Source organism: Euprymna scolopes, chromosome 11, assembly GCF_053919585.1.
Source record: "Euprymna scolopes isolate OS-2025 chromosome 11, ASM5391958v1, whole genome shotgun sequence".
In the NCBI taxonomy this organism is placed as follows: Eukaryota; Metazoa; Mollusca; class Cephalopoda; order Sepiida; family Sepiolidae; genus Euprymna; species Euprymna scolopes.
Window position 1 is genome coordinate 17586244 of NC_136492.1, and position 21920 is coordinate 17608163.

General features: G+C 34.2%; 1 protein-coding gene and 1 pseudogene across 3 annotated transcripts in view; both read right to left on the reverse strand.

Annotated features, from left to right (window-relative positions):
- LOC145287777 (uncharacterized) overlaps positions 1–21920 on the reverse strand; it is a 175599-nt gene that overhangs the window by 133828 nt on the left and 19851 nt on the right. The window lies entirely within an intron of this gene.
- On the reverse strand, positions 20957–21090 carry LOC145288427 (U2 spliceosomal RNA; annotated as a pseudogene).

Genomic DNA, 21920 nt, shown 5'->3' on the forward strand with positions numbered 1-21920 from the left:
ATATTAAAAATAGTCAAATTTTACTGATAAATTTTTGTCTTTAAAAAAAATACAATCGAGGAATTTTTTTTTCTTTTCTCAAAGAAATACATAAATTTTTGATTTATTATATTTTCATTCTTCTTTATCGAGAGATTTTTTTTTTAAATATCTAAAAAAAAAAAAAAAAAAGAAAACATTGAATAAAATAGAAAAAAATTGTTGTCAGCGTCCATTACATACTGGACAATATAAGCAGAACATAGGCTTCCAATTAAAAAAAAATCAACGTGGTTTTTAAAAAAAAAGGGTTTTTACACTTTGGACTTTACAGGTATATTTCCAAAAGACACATTTTTTTAATTTACAATATATTATTTATTGATCTTTTTTCTTCAATTTGTGATATATAAAACTTTGGTGAGTAAATTAATTATTTTAATTTTATAGACATTTTAAAAAAAGAAACGTTTGTCTAAAATATTATATTCGGTTTATTAGAAAGAGCACAAAATTTCACATTGACCCTGAAAATATCGTAAAAATTGAACCAATAGAAAAATTTTGATAGATTTTTAAAGTTTAAAAATTGAAAAAAATTAACTCGAAAAATTCAATTGATTTTATTACGTAAAATAATTGCTGCATGAAGGTGCGCTGGCACTTTGTAAACACCGTTTTTAAAAAAATAAAAAATAATATTTCTATTATTTTTTAAACAACTTTAATAGTTTATTTTGGAAGTATATTCCATAAAGAAAATAAACAACCCACTTTTAAAAGGGAAATTACGAGTTTTTTATATTTTATTCGCAGTTTCGTGTTAGTGGTGTCAAAAATTCCCCAACGATTCTGATACACCTATGTCTCGCTGTCAAGTGATTAAGTGCCCACGTGATAAAATATGTGATTAAATGTCCACGATGCGAGACAGTTTTTGCTTACTCATAAAATTTGGTTTTCTTAGTTATAAATAAAACTATTTAATCAAGTTACGTGATTTTTTAAATATGACATCTTCGTTCCGAGACTGGTACGTATACCATATAGATTTTTCTGTATCTTTTGTGATTAGGTTGAATTATAAATAAGCACTGGAATGGGCTGCAAGGTTGTGAACGTCCACCCGATCTTGTTGCAAAGGTAACTTAATAATTAGAATGTTTTTTTGTTTGTTCTGTTTTTTGCTTGTATTTATTTTCTTTTTGTTTTTTGTTTTTCTTTTTGTTTTTTTGTTTTTTCGGAAAGGGGCTATTTTGAAAACGGCAAATTCTTATTGATGACCACAGCAAAAACAAAATTTTAAAAGATTCTCTGCTTCGACAAGCTCTACCTGAAGAAGGTCGGAGATTACATCGATCAAAATACTGTGAAAATAATACTTCAAATGAGAATAGTACTTCAATTATTCGATTATTAGAAAAATGTTCCTGATTTTTTTTAGATGAGGGTTGATTATTCGTATTATTTGGATTCTTCGGACTATTGTTCTCGTCTTCAGTTTCATTTTCACAACATTTCGGTCGATATAACCTCCGACCTTCATGGATATCTTGTGAACTCGGGAATCTACACGGAATATTTCAACGGAACCGTTTATTTAATCCACGAGGGTATCATGTTATCGTTCCGTACGCCATGGCCGAGTAGAAGTCTAAAGTAATTCGCAATTGTATGTTAAGTACTGCCCGCACTAAGGATTGAACCTTTCACTTCCAGAAGAGTGTAACTTATAACTGAATTTATCAGGTATTTTATCCGTTACGCCAGATGTAAGTTACAATCTTCTGGGGGCTGAAAGTTGGCAGGGGCTCAGTATCGCTTGATTCAAAACAAAACTTTAAATAATAGACATTTCATTAATAACTTTGTATACACGAAACAAAAGTATTTTATTTATTTATTTGCCGACTGTTATCCTCGTCGTCGTCGTCGTTGTTGTTGTTGTTGTTGTTGTTCACGACGTTTCAGCCAACTATTCCTCTGGCCTTCGTCCGATGGTTCAAACGTGGTGAAACAACAACTATGAAAATGAGAATAAATTAATAAATAAATATAAAAATTACTCATATAAAAAAAAAAATAAAAATAAAATAAAAAAGAGATCCCAATCATAAAATTATATGCCATTCTGTACGGACCCGACGATAGAAGACCAGATAAGAACGAAAAACTTTATAAGACCAAAAACAATATCCATCCTTGATCACCCTTCGGGGCCCGTGGCGCAGTTGAGTCTCTATGAGTCTAGGCGAGCATTGTTTGAAGATAGCGGTAACAAATCTACTCAAAGCCGGCTAGAGGATTAGTTGGCTAAAACGTGGTGAGACGACTACAACTATGGAAGGCAGTAATTACTGAGGATAGAGTTAAGAGACTCAGCATTCTTATCGTGTCGCAGTTAACCACCTAACGAAGACCAGATAAATAGTTGGCCGAAACGTGGTGGAATAACAACAACTACGAAGATGAGGATAACAGTCCGCAATTAAATAAATGAATAATTCATCTAAAAAAAAAAAAGATTCCAATAATAAAATAATATACGAAAAAAACACTCTTTATCTATGCCTAAACCTAAACATAGATTCCATGAACAAAGTTTCTTTCTTAGAACCGCACACCTGTGGAACTCTTTTCCATTCGTCTGCTTTCCGGCTGACTACAATATGGTCGTTTTCAAGTCCAACGTAAACAAGTTCTTGATGAGCCGTTCCCCTAAAGTAATCCAATTTACCAAATTTCCACTAACAATTACTACGACATTGTCCCATTGACCACTGTATACTTATTACTCTTATCCTCGAGTGGCCTCTGGCCCTTGATAAGTGATGACTCCTTTGTAAAAAAAAAAAAAAACTCACGCCATTATTAATACAGATAGATAACCACTAGCGGGGGAGGATGCGCCTGGTTTTACCCGAACGTAAAATACGCTTAAATATGATATTTTAATTTGTCCAAATTTCGTATATATTATTATTGAGTTGTGATTTAAAAAAAAAAAAAGTATTTGGCTGCCATCAGCTAGAATCGAAGCCGAAAGCGTTCAAAGCTGGTGACGTTACCACTGTACCAACATGACACGCATATAAACTGATTAAAAATTGAAGTTAAAAAATAAACTGAGATAAATGTACACAATGTATAAAAATTAATTTATTCATCGAAATTGTACAAATGTAGTTAATTTTGTAAAATTTATTTAATGTCAAGAACTTTGTGCTAGTCATCTCATCTCGGTCACGGCCGGAGTGCCACTTCCAGAGGTAAAGATGTTTACACCAGTTCTTAACTCTTCTTGCCTTATGAAGGCCCGGAAGCCACTCAGGGATAAGGGTTATTACAAGTACATTACGTTAGTGTGGAGATTTGATGAAGTGTTTACTTAAGGGGGCGGTTCTTGCCTTATATGTAAACGAGTTGATGAATGCTTTTTATTCCGGGTGCCGGACTGTCAGTATTTAGTTTTGTTATTTATGTTTTTGTCACGTCCTTATTGTAAACGCCTTCATATTTGTTATTCAAAGCTGATCTCTAATAATAGAAAAGGGTGCTACCGCTGCAATCCGGGAAACATGTTGCGAAGCTTGATAAGACATAGCATAATTTTTGTTTTAATAATGGTCAGAATTTACGTTATAGGTGAAGTATTTTTATGTCAGGATGGTCTGACAAACTCTTGTACAGAGAAAACGAAAATACCAGAGGGTGGTGTCTGGTAAGCATTCAGCTTCTCTCCAATAAGTATACAGTTCATCTCTATTAGACATTCAATTTATTTTTAGCGGGCATTCAGTTTATTTTTAGCAGGCACTCAGTTTCTTTCCAGCAAGCAGTCAGTTTCTTTCCAGCAAGCAGACAGTTTCTTTTTCTGTTTTTTGTTTGTTTGTTTTTTTTCCAGCAAACATTCAGTTTCTCTCTAGCAAGCATTCGGTTTCTTTCTAGTAAGAAATCAGTTTCTTTCCAGCAAGAAATCAGTTTCTTTCCAGCAAGAAATCAATTTCTTTCCAGCAAGAAATCGGTTTCTTTCTAGCAAGAAATCAGTTTCTTTCTCGCAAGAAATCAGTTTCTTTCTCGCAAGAAATCAGTTTCTTTCTCGCAAGAAATCAGTTTCTTTCTCGCAAGAAATCAGTTTCTTTCTAGCAAGAAATCAGTTTCTTTCTCGCAAGAAATCAGTTTCTTTCTAGTAAGCAGTCAGCTTCAGTCCAGCACGCATTCAGTTTCTTTCAATCAGCATTCAGTTTCCCTGTTTAGTGTCTTTCTAGCAAGCATTCAGTTTTTTTTCTAGCAAGAATTCAGTTTTTTTTCTAGCAAGCATTCAGTTTATTTCTAGCAATCATTCAGTTTATTTCTAGCAATAATTTAGTTTTTCTCTATCAACCATTCAGTTGCTTTCTAGCAAGCATTTCTAGCAAGTGTTCAATTTATTTCCAATAGGCATTCAGTTTCTTTCCAATAGGCATTCAGTTTCTTTCCAATAAGCATTCGGTTTCTATCCAACAAGCATTCAGTTTATTTCCAATAAGCATTCAGTCTCTTTCTAGGAAACATTCAGTTTATTTCTAATAGATATTCAGTTTCTTTCCAGCAAGCATTCAATTTTCTCTTGCAAGCATTCAATTTCTTCTTGCAAGCATTCAATTTCTTTCCAATATGCATTCAGTTTAATTTTTGTCCATATATAATTATGTTTTAGTGAGCATATTTATGATTTTTTTATGCGTATATGTATGTGTGCCTGGTTTCCTTTGTGTCTCCGTTCGCGTGTGAACGTATATGTACCTGAACCAGCGTGTATTTCTTTACGTATTTCTAACTTGTGTGGTGACTCATCTACACGGATAGGATTCATTGCTATCACCTTATTGGTATACACAAAAGTTCGAGGTAATTAAAACAAGGCAACCTAGTTTGTTGACCTACCAAAAAGATATTTAAAAAAAAGAAAAAATAACGTTGCAGGGACCCAGCACTTCTATTCTAACGCCTCTCCCCCTCCACACACACATAGCTCAACAAAACTAACATCCCAACCACTAACTCCTCACAACCCCCACACATCTTTTCCAAACTAATACGTCAGTTGAATAACGTAATGTCTCCGAGAAGGACGCAAAGACGGAAGCATGGATTTGTCGGTGTAAACCAATCAACTCATATATGTGTACAAGCTGTACATATAACTACTTTAATATTGAGCATTATTGGAATGGATGTATCCAAACTTATTGCATAGTAATAAATCTATACTATGTATGTATGTGTGCGTATGCGCACACACACATGATGATTGCAACGTCTTGTCAGACGAGTGCCACTCCCTCAGACATTTAAATCCATGAGCCCAAATGCCTGAGGTAGTATCTATACAAATATGATGTTACAGAGTCTTAGCTTTGTACGACAGCTAAGTCTCTCTCTCTCTCTCGGTTCAAAATGTTGAGATCCAGCAACAAGCAAGAGTAAGATAGCCAGCAACAAATTAAACTGCAGACCAGCTTAATACGGGTAATGGTCTTCCGCTTTATGGTTTTTTAAATCAGAGATTTGCTTCTCCTAGAAAGGCTGCCTTCACCACGGCTTACGGGAGCCCTCTCCACCCCAATACACATATACACCCACACAAATATACACGGTGCTAGTTGGCCGTTGACCCAGAAAAAGAGTTCATTCGCCCTTTGGAAGGTCTTGTTTTTAATCCTTCAGGGAGACTAGCCGCCCACCTCACCAAACAAGTCTGGTGGGGGAACCAGTTTAGTCGCCGGTGACCCGACCATGAGGCAGGTAGTACTGGGTTACATGGTACCAGTAGCACATGACATGACCTGACACAAACACACACACATACACACACATGTACACACAGTATTCAAAAGAAGAAACCTAAAAGAAAAGCTACTAATGATTTTAGATTTTAGAATGGGGGATCACTGTGTATAGAATTATTTTACAGGAGAGGTCATTTTTCTTTGTTTCGGGGTTTTCTACGTGATACGAACGGAACTAACCTGTAAATTGAACATTATCCAAACTTATATGTGATTTTATTATTTGTATTGAACTATGTAGCACAATATTACTTTCTGAGTATTTATTAATTTATCTCATTTGGGTCAGTTTTATAATCAAAATATAATAGATACTATTTTCACAGAAATGTTAATAAAGACATATTTGCTGCGTGTTATTCGTTTTTTCTGCTAGAAATTAATTGTTTGCTATCCAGAAAAAAATAACAGCTCTATGGAAACATATTTGTTGATTAAATATATTTCTCATATCGTGGAATTTCCACGGGTCCTGCTAGTTCAGTAATTTTTTGTTTGCTTGTTTTTTAATTTTTAAAAAAAAAAAAACACTAAATAAGATTCTACCTTTTTGAGGCGATTATGTAAAAAAAAATGGTGAAAAAAGAAAACAACAAAGAATAATTCAGAATATAGAATAGAGGGGGAATCAATAGGTACCTCCAAAGCACACCATAGAATTTACCCCTATATGTAACACGATGTAATTTTAATATAGATTAATATTATCATCATAACTCTTGCAGCATTCAAAAGAAGAAACCTAAAAAAAACTGCTAATGATTTTAGATTTTAGAATGGGGGATCACTGTGTATAAAATTATTTTGCTGAACAGGTAATTTTTCTTTGTTTCGATGTTTCTACGTGATACGGACGGAATTAACCTGTAAATTGGACATCAATTCAGGGTTAGGTTATAAATAAAGACAAGGTATATGTTTGTTGCAAATCAATTTATTTCCGACGTAAGCCATAAATATGAACGGGCACAGCAGCGTTTGAGAGACGTCGAAAGATACGCCGAAAGCCTAAAGCTTAATCATATTACCAGCTACGACTACGAACAATCGTTAATTAAACGACTTACAATATTGTATTATTTGAACGAAACTAAACTGACTTTTCGAATTAAACTTTAGTTCAGGGTTAGTTTATAAATAAATATTTTTGTTTAAATAAATTTATTTCCTCCGACGTAAATTATTTTCTTTAATAAATATTTTATTGGTGAACCAATATTTGACACGGATTTTTTTCATTGGATTATCTTTGCGGAAATATAAACTTAATTTCCTGAATCAAATTAATTACGAGAAATGGCATAGTTTAATTTGCATCTGTGTGTGTGTGTGTGCGCGCGCGTATACATTTGGTGGTGTTTTCAATTCAAATGATTCGGTTGGGAATAACTAAAACTAGGTGTTTTTTTTTTTATTTATGCTTTTGCAAACGTTACATCTCTATTTCTTTCTATCTTTTGCAAACGTTACTATTTCTTTTTATTTATTTTTTTTTTTTTTTCCAAATCCTTTTTCGTTTCATGTAAACACTTTCTAACGGGATATTTTTGTCGTTTAAATAACATAAATTTATCTCTGGGGAGTTGTTTAGTGGTCTCTTTGAGGAGATAAAATAGGCTGCGACGAGGGTCATTGACACGCTCACACAAAAGGACTTCAATGGAGACTTCCAGAAGTGTTGAAACGGTAAAACATTGCAGCCGAAGGAGATTACTTAGAAGGGGATTAAAGTTCATGTGTGTATTACCTGTATAGGTATGAGTTGTCTTTCCCTGACAACATTAGGCAACAAGGGATGATCTCCCCTGAACAGGAAGTAACCAGTGGTGAATCTTCTTTGATGTCTATATACATCACAGAAGCGGGCGCAGACATTTGCATTTTATGTTCAGCTCAGCAACGAGTTGGAAGGATACATTTTCACACTTTACGCTACCGTTACGCTATCAATAAAAGCGCCCATACGATAAGTCTGGAAATATATACCTTTGTCAGAGGAAAAAAAACGGATTACGCTTAGCATAAAACAAAAGTGTGTATGTTCAAATATAAAGGAAACAATCATTTTTATGTAAATTAGCGGAACCTGTGGAAATTCTACGGCGGCATTTTTCATATGTAATATATTGCCACTGGCCATTTTGTGGACGTTCAGTGTGAATGGAGACCTTGCGATATTATTATAACCCTTTTGTTAAAACTGTAAAAGTATTTATCTAAGTAATCTTATTGATGTCGTGTCAGAATATATCTGGTTATTACAGTTAATCTCCAATATCCTTATAGGAGTCTGTGACGTATTTCCATTGTGTAGACACCCCCCCTGTGCGAATGGAAACCCCACGATATCATTAAACTATCTTTAGACAGAACAGATCCTTGGATCCTAGCAAGAAGACAACGAAGATATATTTTAGTTTCGCGTACGACCCAAAAGCGACATCATTTTTTTTTTTTTTTCTTTTTTTTTTCACATTTCATTTTCGGTAATCGGGAAATCCTATTTATCAAAATGGGGGGGGGGAGAGAAGGCGACAACATATCACGAACATTAAATTAGCGTGTCTATATACTAATTTAATGTTCGTAGCATGCTACCTTCCTCCATTCGCCCCCTCCGATAAATAGGATCTCCCGATTGAATCTATATATCTATACAAGTGAACGTGTCTCTGTGTGTCTGTGTGTGTGTACATTTTCCTTCGCAATAACTCTGTCAACTTTAAGTCTACAGACTCGAAATTTGATATGCAAGGTACTGAGATTCGGGAAAATCTTTGTGATCGGTTTTCGGCCAGAAATTTGGCTGTTAAGGAGTCAAAGTTCAACGATTTGACCTTTGAGAACTCTACCAAACTCCTCCGCGAATTTTGGGTCTAAACACTCGAAATTTTTAGGTATAGGTTTCTTGGACATGGATCTAACTTAATAAATCGATTTGAGCCCAAAACAATAAATGTTAAGGGGTCATAATAGGGGTCGAAGTTAAAAAAATTGACCGCTTTTTTTTCCTATTTTTTTTTCTTGCTATACATACACCTCAAAACACCCGGGCAACGCCGGGCTGAAATGCTAGGAATTTATAATCTGGAAACCGTGACACACGTACCTATGTACTACGGTATTAATATATAGATACTCTATAACATTAATGGATACCATTTTTTTTTATTAATTCCACCCGTATCTTTTATGTGTAGATTTATATATATATATATAAATAAGGAAACATAAGCTTTGCCCTTCTATCCGATCATGGCTGCCAGAACGAAAGCAAGCTGCTCTCATGCATTAAATAAAGGGTTCCGCTTGAAATTCTGTACAGACCCCAGAATTTGACAGAAAAATTCCCGACTTCGACAAGGCGCACATCTACAATGCCACCATTCGCCATGCATGGAGTATTGTTGTCACACCTGGGCTGGTGCATCTACAACTAACCTCTCCTAACCATAATCCTAACCCTAAGCCTCTCCCTCTTAGACAGGGTAAAAAAAAAAATCTCCAACTTATTAGGTTGGTGCAAAAATAATGTCGTTTTTATATATAGTTGAACGTTAAAAAACGACATTATTTTTGCACAATCCTAATCATAGGTTTCGCACTATCAACCAAACTCCAACCTATGTCCCATCACCGCAATGTTACATCTCTTTGCCTGTTTTACAAATACTTAAATGGAATCTTTTCTCGATGTATATAGTTCCGAGTAAATAGAGATTTTTATCCAAAAATCAACAGAGATTAGACAATTCCTGTAATGATCGGGTCCCTGTTGATTTTGCGGTGGGAGTTTAGTTCTGTGCAGTTCTAGGAGGTTCACTCTCCTATGCTTTGCATTCTCTCTTTGAGAAAGGGTTAGTTTATTGCTAATCGCCTGACGCGTCCTTAGAATGCCGACGGGGCTGCCCAGGAACTTTTTGCAGGCCAGAGTGACTCTTGTCTGGGGGGGGGGCTGACTTCTCAATCCTACTTTCCGACCCCGGTGTTGGAGTTCTTGCAGTGGGAGAGAACTAAAAACCCTTCGCTATTGAGGTTCCTACATGCCAGAAAAACTTCTACTAATATAGTTTGTTTTTTTTTGTTTGTTTGTTTTTTTTTTCCTCGGGCTTCTAGACTTTGGAATTCCCTCCTTATTTCTTGTTTCCCTGACTGTACTAACATGCAGAAGTTTAAATGTAACGCGAACAGACACATCGCAGTTCAAGTTCTCACATTGTGGCCCCGTTGTATATGATCCAAAATAGTAGTTCCTTGCGTCCAAGTGACAATGTGCCTTGTTTGAGGGGAAAGGGAGTAAAAGAAATAAAAAATAATTTTAAAAAATGATGATGATGATGATGATCATCATCATCATCATCATCATCATCATCATTTTTTACAACAACAACAACAGTAGTAGTAGTAGTAGTAGTCCAAATGATAAAAAATTGTTTATTTTAACGCTTTTTTATGGTGGGTGAACTTAAGGAGATTAGACGGTTTGCCTATGAAAGTGTCGTGTACGTTGATCAAACATTTGATATAGTTTTGATTCAAAAGATTTCCCCTTTTTTTTTATCATTTCCAAATGAACGCGCCATTTTTATTTATTTTTTTTTTTTTTTTCACTCGCCGCATAAAAGCTTCTTCGTATGCACCACTACACACTGACATTTGAGCGATAGGATCAGCTCCTAACTAACAAAAATTAATGACCGAGCTATACAGCGACATTTCCTCGCACCTCAAAGTTTTTTTTTGTCTTTGGGGGGGGGAGAGTGCCTATCTACGAAGGGGGTTTTGTGAATGTCTTGTAAAACGAACCTCGAGCAGAATTGCCAATTTAGCGGGTTTCCCGCTAGATCTGGAGAGTTCGTTTGAAATCTAGCGGGTAAATTTTGGATCTAGCGGCTAGCGGGTTTTTTTCTCTAAAATCTGGAGATTTCGTTTGGAAGAAATTCTAACCGAAAAAAAAAACGCAAACAAACATTAATTAGTTTATAAGATATACACAGCGACCAGCGGCCAGGTCAAGACAAGGCTAAAAAAAAAAAAAGTTCAGTTTTAATATTCAATTGTAAATTTTCTAAGACGTCATATAGACGTTGCCAAGTAGGTGTAAAGTGAACACTCCAACTTAGATAAGGGTTCAGGACGTATATTAACTCGGGAATATTTACTTTTTATAATATACCAATAAGAGAAAATTAGACTGGGACTGGGAGAGTCAATGAAAAATTAGACTGGGACTGGGAGAGACAATGAAAAATTAGACTGGGACTGGGAGAGTCAATGAAAAAAATCTGGAAATAGGATTCCTAACTTGCGGTCTTGTGGCCCTGTTTGTTTCATTTTTTTTTTTATTGCCAAGAAAAAATATGTTAATTCAGGTTTATATCATTTTTTAACTAGCGTTTAATGTTCTGTATTTTAGCAAAATTATTTTTAAATAGGATTTTAAAAGTTAAATTGGATTTGTTTTACTATACACATAGATTCGAAAAAGTTGTGAAAAAAAAAAAAAACAAACATATAAAGTCAGAACCCTCCGAGAAGAAACACTCTGACCTGCTAAAAGCGCCCAGGCAACCCGTCGGTATTCTCCGGCGAGGGCGCCTAATATCGTTAGCAATAAGCTGACCCCTTATAAAATAGAGACAGTAAAGCTTGGGAGGGTGGACCTCCTAGAACTGCACAGAAGTTAACTCTCATCGCAAAATCAACAGGGACCGGATCATTAGATGTGTCAGAAGTTTTGGGGAATTTTTGACACACCTAACAGAAAACTGCGAATTAAATATTTAAAAAAAAAACTCGTAATTTCTCTTTTTAAAGTGGGTTGTTTATTTTCTTTATGCAATATACTTCCAAAATAAACTATCAAAGTCGTTTAAAAAATATTAGAAATATTATTTTTTATTTTTAATAAACAATGTTTACAAAAATGCCTGCGAGCGTTCATGCAGTCTTTGAGGAGTTGTTTAGTGGTCATGGGATGGGATTATCTTTGCGGAAATATAAAATTCATTTCCCGAATCAAATTAATTACGAAAAATAGCATAGTTTAATGATGACGCTTCGATGCATCAAACTAATTATAATATACTTTGGCGTTTTAAATCTAAAAATTATATTTACTCGCGGAGGGGAGAAACGGGCGCTCGCCTTTGTCGGGGCGTAAAATACGGTTAAATAGGATATTTTAATTTATCCAAACTTCGTATATATTATTACAGAGTTATGATTTCAAAAGTAAAAAAGTATTTGGGTGCCATCAGCAAGAATCGAAACTGAAAGCATTCAAAGCTGGTGACGTTATCACTGTACCAACATGACACGCATATGAACTGATTAAAAATTAAAATGTAAAATTAACTAAGATGAATGTACAAAATGTTCAACCATTTTTTTTTTTTTCAATTTGGATCCATTTTTGACTCATTAAAAACTATTTTAACCGGCTTAATACCCATAAAAGAACGGTCCATTAAAAATCCAAGCATCTTTGACGAATGTTTAAATTAAGGCTAGTCAATCGAAAATCGATGACTTTCAAAAATGTTGGCGAAAAAAGCGACCCCTTCCTGTGGAAAAGAACATGCTACCCCAGTTTTTTTTTGTTGTTGTTTTTTTTAATAAAGGGTTCCGTTCCAAACTATGTGTAGATTCTTGCGTTCGGTAACATATCTGAAGACGATCGGCGCTAACATTGATTGAACGTTTCTTCAGAACTCTTAAATCTTTCTGCTGAACTCGGGAATCTGCACGGAATATCAAACGTAATCTTTTATTTAACCCATGGGGGTAGAATGCGCTCGTTTCGTCAACCATGGCCGGGTAGAAGTCTTAAGTAATTCGCAATTACTTTCTGAGTATCGCCTACATTGAAGATTGAACTTTCAACCTCCAGAAGAGTGCCATTTAGAAGTGAATATTACTTAGTACTTTATCCATTACGCCGTGGGTCCTAGTATGAATTTTGGGAGCCTTAAACCTATTCTTGTTTTTAGATGTACAATCTTATTATATATATATATATATATATATATATATATAGAGAGAGAGAGAGAGAGAGAGAGAGAGAGAGAGAGAGAGAGAGAGCGATTAGAAGTATGTCGTAGTTCGCTTATATACGGCATAATCACGGTGAAACACCAGTTCCCGCTTGATCACCGAAGCAACGTTGAACCTGGTCAGTTCTAAATGGGTGACCATTTGGAACTTTCAAGTGTTTATGTGCTCTCGGCTTATCATTGCACTGTAGAGAGCCTACAATTGATTTTATAAAATTGTTTTTTATATAAAATGGATTGAATTTAAGTTTAAAATTCAAAAGTCAAGTAGCATGGTTCAATTGTGCTTTAAACAGACATTAATTTCGAATGCGCTCCTGTCATATTAAAGAACCTAGTGTTGGTTTTGTATGCCTGGTCTTCTGGCTTGTGTGATAATAAAACTTCCTAAATGCACTTGTAGTGTTAGGCTATATAAGGTGTTAAATTTGGTCAAAATCCTCTGTTTCTCCTTTCATCGGATTTTTTCGATTATTGATACTTATCGAAGACATTCCAAAACAGAACCTGTCTAAGAACACTGCCAGAAAGATAATGTACCTTTGTGTGAAACTTCATAAAAATCGGCACAGCCGTTTCGGAGTCCATAGATCGCTATCACTCTCTCTCTCTCTCTCTCTCTCTCTCTCTCTCTCTCTCTTTCTCTCTCACACACACACACACACACACACACAAAGTTACTTTATATAAATAGTCATTATCATCAGCGGCCTTGTTGATTTTAACAGCTTCGGCGGCCACGGCTCTCTAAATTGTAAACCCATGGTAATGTTGGGAAGACAAGTAAAGACGGTAGTTTCCCGTTGCTTACCTTCCTGATCTCCTCCCCCCCCGTAAATTAAATGCGCTCCCAGAAACCAACCAATGTACATATACATATATACAGACTATATATATATACAGACTATATATATATATATATATATATATATACAGACTATATATATATATATATACAGACTATATATATATATATAGTCTGTATATATACAGACTATATATATATATATATATATATATATATATATAGTCTGTATATATACAGACTATATATATATATATATATATATATATATAGTCTGTATATATACAGACTATATATATATATATATATATATATATATATATATATATATATAGTCTGTATATATACAGACTATATATATATATATATATATATATATATATATATATATATATATATAGTCTGTATATATACAGACTATATATATATATATATATATATATATATATATATATATATATATATATATATATATATACACAATAACGTTCATTCAGTCCTTAGGTTTACGGTAGACAAAAAAAAAACAATTCTACTCTTCCGTTTTTAGCTATTCTTGTTTCCAAGACTTCTTCATGTTTTCTTCCGTTTATTGTAAACCAATTTCCCGGCCTCAATACACGTTGGGAATCATTTCGTCCCATAAATCAAAACTTTAGTTCAATGAAGACTTTGACACATTTTCATGATTTGTTCCGAAGCCAATCTGGATAACGAGCTTTAATTAACTACTAAGACCCTTTGCAGCAATGTCTACCCCTTAGACATTGTTGAATCTACTATGAATAAGAAAGTTTCCAATATTCATAAATCTAAAGAAACTGCAGTCAATAGATGTCTTGTTTAGCATCGTCTACCTTGGCTAGGTAATATCAGTGACCGATTTGCTAAGCAAATCTCTTTGTTCAACAGTGTTATTTTGCATCGAAGGTGTTGTTTTTTTTTCAACCAGACCTATGTTGTCGTCCATTTGCAAAGATGTTTTGCCCCTATTCTAATAATAATTATATTATTTATTTATTCAAATGTAGCTACAACACACTATGTTGAGCGGACATCGCAAAGGTTGGATTTTCGCTTAACACAACACGTACCATCAACGCTTCGTCATGCAAATTTTTTACCTTCGATAGTTCTGGGTAATACATATTGGTCTGCAATCTGCGAGCAGCTTATAAATAACTGTGCGTGTGCCACAAATTTCAATGCTGACATGTTTACGATCATAAGCAGGTTGCACTCGCTCTTCCAACTGAAAATTCTAGAAACCAGTTTTATTAAGTCCTTGAGACTTTCTTTTTGCAAAAAGAAAAAGAAAACTGTTAGGACTAAAGTTGATTTCTGTGTGATTTTTTCCCTGTTCATCATTTTTTATATTAATTATTTTTTTCTCTCCCTTGCCATATGCATTCGATTGTTGAGCTAGTAACGAAACCCGGCTACCTAACCTTTTTGCATTTTTTTAAACATCATGTTAATTGGTCTAAATGTATACCTAATATATATAATATAATTTATATATATAAATATATACATACATAGATATAAATGCACACACACACACATATATATATATATAAATATATACTTTCTATTTGTTTTTACATAAAGAGTAATATGCTGCTACCCAGTCATAAGCATGCTTCTGTCAGTACTAGGAACTATAAGTTTGCAATATATGTGTGTGTGTGTGTGTGTGTGTGTGTGTGTGTGTGTGTGTGTGTGTGTGTGTGTGTGTGTGTTCTAAAATTGAAAAAATTCAGTAAAAGTATTTGTGAAAAGGTTAATTCTCAGATCAAGAATACACATAATCTAAACCAATGACGCGATTATTTGATATAAAACAAAGATAAATGTTCTTTAATTCCATTTGATATCGTAAATAACTATTCTATTACTTAGAACTCTTCAATATGGAATTTGTCTTTTTCCTTACCGACATTTTTAAGGACGCAATTGATATTATTAGAAAATGTAGGAATACTATTAATATTAGTGTAAACAAATGAAGCTGGACCATTTGATATTCCTGTAGGTCTCTTGACTCTGCAAAAATTACGGACTTATTTGGACTATATATCCTATACAATACAACTAAAGATATAGAAGTTTATATTATCGGCTTATATAGAGATGATGGTCTTCTAGTAAAAATGCTAACGGTCCTAAATGCGATAACATCAAAAAAAGTATTATAAAAGAATGCATATTAATCAATCTTAAGATTAATATCACCTCCAACATGAAATAATTTGGTTTACCCCTCCCTTTAATCCAATGGGTGAAACAAATCCAAGAAAAATGCCTTAAATCCATTTAGCTGCAGTTCCTCTTCAACAATAGATTTAAAACTTTGCTTTCGTGTAAAAAATATAATAAATTTATAACTTAATATATTGCAGCATTAAGTATTGATTATATAATGTTGCACTGAATTAAAAAAAATATTGCTTCTATATTTTAAGTTATAAATTTATTATATGTTTACTAAAATATCTTGTCCTTTTCTTTTCCAATTTTAACAACTAATCCTTTACTTTTCCATGTTTAAGCTTAACCATATTACTCTCATGCTCGCATTTTTCTATTGTAATCCATGATTTTTCCAGGCTTCCAATAAATACACTTGTTCTTTGTTTAATTTCAGTCTTATTTTTTTGCCCCCATAAACATAACAGACACATATGCAATAACAATGTACGGCACTCGTCTTCAATAAAATCCCTCCCCAATTATCCCCTTTTCATTCTTTCATTCTGTCTGTTTCACTTGTTACTTCTTCCACGGAAGCAGTGAATTAGTAGAAACATTAGTCGCTAAAGCGACGTGGTTGCTATGGAAACCAGTCATAAAAACGTCGCTCACCTCCTTGCGATTTTTTACGATTTTGAACACCAGTAAATTCATCATAACTTTTGTTTTACTGAATGAAAATTGAAAAAGATTTTACACAATATAGCTGAGAATGTGAACTGAAATAATTGTTTGAAATTTGGATGAAAAAAAAAATGAGTGAGCGGTGAAGCTTTAAAGCAGTTCTAAATGACTAAAACTGACACTTAACCATGTATTCAAACACTACCGTGTTTGAATGATACATATATGCATACATATATATATACATATATACACACATGTATATATGTACATATATATACGCACATATATATACACACATATATATACACACATACATATATGTACACTAGCAAAGAGACTCGACGTTGCCCGGGATTGAATTATTGTAATCGAAATCAGTGAAATCGCCCAATTTTCAATCAAATTAATTCTATTGTTGATCGTTTCCAACTTCCGAATAACGGTATTCACTCCTAGCAGGAAGTGGTTGATGTAATTGCCATATCTACTTATCTATCTATTTACATCTATCTACAATTAGATAAATGCAACTTTGTCGTGTGCGTGAGTTCGTCCCTTATGGACCTTGAACAGATTTTTTTTAAAATTAACGGAACGTTAGTGAATAAGACTGGGGGTGTTGGTTGGTTGGTTGTTTTTGTTTTACGGCATATCAACCCTCTTCGGGTTATTTAATGCCGAATCCAAAGATTTTGAAGAAAAATTTTTTTAATAGAATATATTTGTTGTTTTCACGTCGGTTTCTATTTAACCCATAGTTGGGACCCTAACAGGTACTACCACTCCGGGTCAGAGTGGACCTGGGAGCAATGGTAATTAAAGGGTGGCTCCACACTCCTCAAAGCCCACAAGCTGGGGCCTCACCACTGGATATAGTTTAAGGTCATATCCAGGACCCCCATTGAGGGACTTTTACCCTCTGCAGGGGGGCAGTCGGCGTATTCTAATGCCCCACCGACAGGGCCGACTGGGAGTGATCTTAGTTAAGTTTTGTCTCAAAATACCCCCATTAATTACCGATAATCGAAACCGTTATTTTATTTCATCTATCATCGGTAAAGCCATTTTTTCCATATCGTCGCTTAGCAACAATGATAGAACAACGGGTCGTGAATATTGTACTGTGGGTAAATTGATAGCGTGTTTCACAGCAGCTGCCGATTAGCGTAATGGTTAGGAGCCTTGGCTGTCGTACAGGCGGTCGGCTTTCAATCCTGGCTTGAGGTAGTTGCCTGTCTAGCCACACTGATGAGTTGTGAAACAGCGAAAGAGTACTGTATGTGGATGACATATATATATAGAAAGAGAGGAATAAAGAAGAAGTCTCGAAATAAAGACGAAACGTTGAGGAACACATAATACGGTTTGTTCCTTTTTATTTCTCTATTTTGTCGGAATACTATTTCCATTATTTTCATCATATATATATATATATATATATATATATATATATATATATACAAGTTAGCAAAGCATTTCATCCAAGGCATGAAAATTGTTAAACAAAATATTTTTACTATAGGCTTTAAAAATAAAGGTAAAAGATTCAATTTGAAATTTATTTATCTTCAAAGTGTACCTTTATACATTTTGCAAAGTAAGGTATAAAAATTTCATACCTTACTTTGTAAAATGTATAAAAGTGCACTTTGAAGATAAATAAACTTCAAATTGAATCTTGTACATTTATTTTTAAAACCTATATTAAAAACATTTTGCTTAACAATTTTCATGCCTTGGATGAAATGCTTTTCTAACTTGTATCGTATCTTTTTAAGATTATATTTTATTTAATTTATTAATTTAGATTTTAAAAAATGAGTGCAGTTTTGCGTGTATTTATAAAAACTCTCCTACTCTCTATTTCAGTTTGTATTTCTCCTCACACCACAACTCATTTTTGCAGCCCTCCTCTTTGTATCATTACAGGTCTGAATACTCTCTCTGTTTCGGTTTGTATTTCCTCTCACACCACAGCTCTTTTTTGCAACTCCCTCTTTGTCATACATGTCTGAATATTGAGAAAATCTGAATTTTTTAACAAAAACTTTAAAATAACTTTTTTAGATTAAATTTTTTTAAACTTCTTTCAGAATAGAAAATCTTCACAATGTAATAAGGAACATATTTCATATAGGCTTTATTAAAAATATTCAGTAGATAACGAGAAAAATAGAGATGAAATTTTCAAAAGGACTGTATAACTGGTTACGCTTAATAGTAGTTCTCGCCAGCGAAAGTCTTTGTTATTGTTATTCTATTATTATTATTATTTAAAACATTTTGTGTCCTGCTCTTTCGCGCGAGGACTAATATATATATATATATATATATATATATATATATATATATATATATACATAATGGGTCAAAACCAGTTAGATTAATCTATCTCTGACGATGAATCCAGAAAGATTGGAAAGTATTCGAACTTACGATAAATATGGCGATTACATCAACCAGCTCCTGCTAGAAGTGAAGACCGTTATTCGAGAGTTTGAAAGGATCAAAAATAGAATTAATAAACAAAAACACCTATTTTATTTAATGAAATATATATATGTGTGTGTGTGTGTGTGTGTGTGTGTGTGTGTGTGTGTGTGTGTGTGTGTGTGTGTGTGTGTGTGTGTGTGTGTGTGTGTGTTAGATTGTAATTGTTATGCTCTGTTAATTTTCATGAAGTTTGAAAGACCCTGGTTGTACGCTCTTTTTATAAATCAATCTCTCTAATGTACAAATCTGTCGTTACGCTTCCATTGATTTTTGTTGGCTTTCTGCTAAGTGTAAATTTGTTTGCAAGTGGAGACGAATACAGAGTTATTTCCCTTTGTCATTTTAATTGGTTGTCTATTCGACCAAATAATGGCGAGTGTTCATGCGAAAGCCTTCATTAGTTTCACGTGACGCGTCGGCATATTGTATCGCCTTTCCATCTAAACTTAAGAGAAGTCAAGGGGTTTAACATCGAGGAGTGGGCTAAGAAGTTATAAGAAAACACTAGCGCGATCTGTGGAAATTCCACAGCGGACTCTTTCATATGTATATGCTGCCATTCTCTGGATGTTCAGCGTAAATGCCCTGATATTATTGCAGCTCTTTTGTTTAAACTGCCAAAGTATTTATCTAAGCTAGCAGGGACGCCCGGCGTAACCCAGTCATAAAATACGCTTAAATATATTTTAATTTATGCAGATTTCGTATATATTATTATAGAGTCAATTTTCTATCGACTCATATATATTATAAAGTTGTGATTTCAAAAATAAAAATAAATATATCCATATGACTTGGGTACATCAGCTTGAATCGAAACAAAAAACCAACACTTATGAAAAATTCTTGGTAAAATTATTTATTACAAGAAATGGAAGGTCATCTTCTATATATATAAAAGGCAAAAATCGGTGTGTATGTATGTATGTATGTATGTTTGTTTGTAACGCTAAAACTTTTGAAAGACGGAACCAGAGTTGACAAATTTGGTATCATATTGCACCTTGATCACCCGGATGACAAATATCGAAATTTCACGTCAAACGGACCAGTAGAAAGGGGTCAACTGATCGTTTTTCTCCTAGGGGGGCCCCCAAAAAAACCTGTCATTTTAACGTTATTCAATACGTGTCACGTGACGTGACGTCAGCTCAAACTTTTGACAGACACAACCAAAGTTGACAAATTATGTATCATATTGAACCTTGATCACCCGCATGACAAATATCGAAATTCCACACCAAACGGACCATTAAAAGGGGGTGAACTGATCATTTCTCTCCTAGGGGGGCCCCCCAAAAAACCTGTCATTTTAATGTTAATATTACATAATCCAAAAACGCTTAGTCATGTCACGTGACGTGACGTCAACATCCAGTAATGGCGAACAAATGTAAACAAACACTTTGTTTTACCGATACTTTTGTAATTTCTCTTCTGCTTTGTTCTAGAGATTATTAAACTCCATGACAATGTCTCCAACGTATTTAACTGGTTAAAAATAGTATTTATACAAGAGTTTTAACGAAAAATATCAGGAAAAAATGTACAGGAATAAAAAAAAATTCAGCTTTCAAAATATTCGTCGATAAAAAAACCGATCTTTATATTTACGCTAGCCATTTTGTATATTACCACGTGACCTGCTATCTCTTAAACTGGAGGGGGGGGGATCCACTTGAATCCAACAAAACCAGTAATTTTTTTTTTCTATTATATATACATCATTTTCTATAAAATTAAGTGTAGACTTTATAATTAAAACAAAAAATGTTATTCATACTAAAAAAAAAAACGCTTAGTCATGTCACGTGACGTGACGTCAACATCCACTAATGGCGAACAATTGTACCTATTTACTATGCCTCCCCACGGGACAGAGTTAGACACCAGGGTCGTTTTTTAACGTGGAGAAAAGGTGCAAAAATAAAAATTGTCTCAGTCGTGGAGGATTTCTCCTCCACCGAAAGAGAACAAGAAATAGAAGTGCAGCATCTGAAGAACAGATACTACACTTTGATCTTGACCAAAAGGCCAAGAATGCGAACAATTGTAAATAACAACTTTTTTCACAAAACCAACACCGTCTTTCTTTTTTTTCTCTCTCTTTCTCTCTCTCACCCACTTACTCTTCCCTCTCTCTCACCCTCTTTCTCTTGACGTCACACCACTGTTAAACTGTGGGGGGGGGGGAACACATTCCCAGGCATTATCTCCTATAGATGCACATTTTATTAGAAATTCAGCTTTCAAAATATTAGACGATAATAAAAATATAAAACCAACACCCTCTTTCTCTTTTCTCTCTCTCTCACCAACTTACTCTTCTCTCTCTCTCACCCTCTTTCTCTTGACCTCCTACTACTGTTAAACTGTGTGTGTGGGGGGGGGAAGAGGCAGCTTGAAAACCAACAAAAACAGTGCACAGTTTCCCAAGCATTTGGGGTGGGAAGGGGGGGAAGAAGCCGAGCGCACAGTTTCGTGTGAGAGAGAGAGAACAATTCTCAACCTATATACTCAACAAATTTTTTATCTACAGATTTGAAAGTTTGTATATAGGGTATTCAGACATATGGAAATATATCTAGCATAATCTATCTATTATATCTATAAAAGTGAAAATGTGTGTGTGTGTGAGGTAGCCAGAGAGAGAGAGAGAGAGAGAGAGAGAGAGAGAGAGACAACAATTCTCAACCTATATATTCAATACATTTTTTATCTACAGATTTGAAAATTTGTATATAGGGTATTCAGACATATGGAAATATATCTAGCATAATCTATCTATTATATCTATAAAAGTGAAAATGTGTGTGTGTGTGTGTGTGTGCGTAAGAGAGAGAGAGAACAATTCTCAACCTATATACTCAACGTATT